The following is a 2782-nucleotide window of genomic DNA, read 5'->3' as shown; positions in this document are numbered from 1 at the left end:
AGAACCAGGGATTGAATTCAGGCCCTTGCACACTTTTTTTATATATTTGAAAGACCGTTTTTTGCTTCTTTTTTCGGTAAGGTGCCCAATTTTTTTGATTATGCAGATTAATCAATATGGCTCCAAAATGTTCAAATACTTTTTTCTCTCTTTCTCTCCCTTTTTCTGTTTATATTGCTCCATATATGTATTTACACATTCACCAGCAGTTAAGTATTAGCAAGCTAAATTCTATTCTTCTGATTCAAATTAAACGCATCACCAAGTTTTATTATATTTTCTGCGCAAAAAGGAATCGACGACAGTTCTCTGAGTTCTCGTGTCCCACACGGGAGCTGAGTACTGGAGCGCAAGGGCAGTGCAGCGAGGCTGGGGAGGCAGGAACGGCGGGAAAGAGGCTCACGTGCCAGGTCACGTGAAGTTCCATGCCCGTGAAGACTCTACTTGGGCGAAGTAGCTTTCACACATGTGATGAAAACACCCTCCCTGCAAGAGTTATTGATGCACTGCATCTGCTGCCTTGGAAAGCGGGCATTGTCCTAATGCCTGATTCATTCTCCCTGGGTTGGGTTTCTTGGCGGATTGCTAGAAGGAGAACATTGAGAGAACCTCCTTCTGCAAAGATTGGCTTGTTGTTTACTTTCTCATAAAGGAGACTACCTTGGAGAAGTCCTTGTACTTCCTCTTTGTACTTGCTGATAGAAGTTAATGGGGAGCAGAGCTATATAAATAAAATGAATGAAAATGCACTCAAATTACTTCACATTTATTCAACCAGGGCCATCATTTGTGTAACTTTTTTTTTTTTTTTCTAATTTGGATATTTAGAACCTGGTAGCGAACATACTGTCTCCCTTTAGGAATACCCAGCAAATGTACTCCAAGTGCCTGCATTCCGACAGGTGAACTCAGAAAGACAGTAGCTCCATACTCTGGAAAAGAAAAATCTATTCATTCCAATTTTCTTCAGGAAAACTTTCATTGTGAAACTAAATCTAAACATTGATACAGTGGTAAGAAGGTAAGCCCAAACGATGAATCTGCTCATTTCTTCTTTCCCACTTGCTTCCTCCAGTCCTATTTCTGGAAGGGAACTAGTTTGGGTTCTGATTCTTTAATTTGCTTTTCCTTTTTTGGAAGAATTTCCACACAAGTATCCAGAGCGGAAAAGAGGTTAGCAGAGCATAGACAGAGGCATTAAGCAAATGATCCTGCAAAGCTCTAAGTATCTTTCTGAGGAGAAGAAAATGACCACTCTGGGTTTGGACAAAGAGCATTTGCAACTCTGGGGAGAGAGAAGACCTCTGGCGCTCTTGTGTTGCACTCAGAGTGCAAAGTCTGCCTAAAGGCAACCATTTCAGAGGGCGTGGAGTCACGCAGCAAAGGCCCAGGAAGAGAGGTCCTTCCACCTGCTTCCTTAGTGACAGCAGAGATCCTTTGCCCTCAGGTGCTGCAGCTTAAGGTCAGCCTCTTCACATCTGCACTTTCCTTACCTCAGTCTTAAAATCCACAATTAGGTTAATTGCTCTCTGACTGCTTTCTGGACATCCGTGGGAGTTTCTCTTAGGCAGCATCAGAAGAGTTTCACACTGCTCACTTTCAAGACCACCTCCTCACAATTCTAAGTGTTACAATGAACAAAGACCTTGATTAGGGTCCTTCCTAATTAGGACGAAACTTAATACTATTTTGTTGTTTTTCTTATATTCCATTGTAATACAACATTCAAATAGTTCAATAATAACCATGGGCCTGAGAATGTTATTAGAGATAAGAAGGAGAAGAAATTTGAAGGTATTTGTACCCGTAGAAGCAAACTGTTTGAAAAAGGTTTGGATTTTGAGCAATTCTTTGTAATTTTCAAAGACTATTCACCTTCTATAAATCTTCATCTGAACTCAGCCGTGGAGCTGAGGATGGTTGATATTATAATCACACAATGAGACATTTCAGGAGTAGAAGGGATTCTAAAGGTCATCTGAAGCAACCAGTTAATTTTTCAGGGTAGGAAGCTCAGAGATTGTGCCTTGTTTGAGATTTCACAGTAAACCAGTGACAGAGCTCCCAGCACAGCCTTGCTAAGGCTCACGTTCAGGATGTGTTCCCGCACTGGGCGAGGCACCACGGACACCGGGTAAGCGCACGAGCTCCCTCTCCATTATGTATTTGATGCTCGCAGTAACAGTCCCTATCCGGTATGGTATGATGGAGGCGTGGAGGACAAGGGCAAACAAAATAAGCTGATCACTTCCAAGTTGTTTCCAATCTCCTCTTGCTGTCTTCCATTAGTTTGCATTCTTTCAGGGAAGGCAAGATACGTACTGCTGGGAAAGAGAGGAAACTTGGGCTCAAAGACTATGGCAGTCAGGAAAACTGAGTTCAAATACAGCTAGTAGTTTCCAAGAGGAAAGGAATTTAAGTGTGATCACCCACGGGAAAGCCCCTGTCCACAAGCGCGCGCGCACACACACACACACACACACACACACACACACACAGAGTTTAATTACATCACTGCTTCGCAGGCCGCTGTTCCTCCAGATCTCCCGGTCCGAGGCACACAGGCTGTGCTCAGAGTCAGGTGGAGACAGGAACTCCCTGAGCTCGCGGGAGGCGGAGGGCAAGAAGAGCCCACGCGTCCCTGGCTGCCAAAGTGCAGCAGACGCGAGGAGACAGCTTCAGAGACCCAGAGAGAGCCCGATCGCACAGGAACCTGCAGCCTCCTCCCCGACACCCGGAGCCCGCGAGGCGGCGGCGGGCAGCGGAGGCAGCGGTGGCGGTG

The sequence above is a fragment of the Octodon degus genome, unplaced genomic scaffold, assembly GCF_000260255.1.
Source record: "Octodon degus isolate 3935 unplaced genomic scaffold, OctDeg1.0 scaffold00042, whole genome shotgun sequence".
Lineage (NCBI taxonomy): Eukaryota > Metazoa > Chordata > Mammalia > Rodentia > Octodontidae > Octodon > Octodon degus.
The sequence above is the reverse complement of the archived record's forward strand: the minus strand, read 5'-3'. Positions refer to the sequence as shown.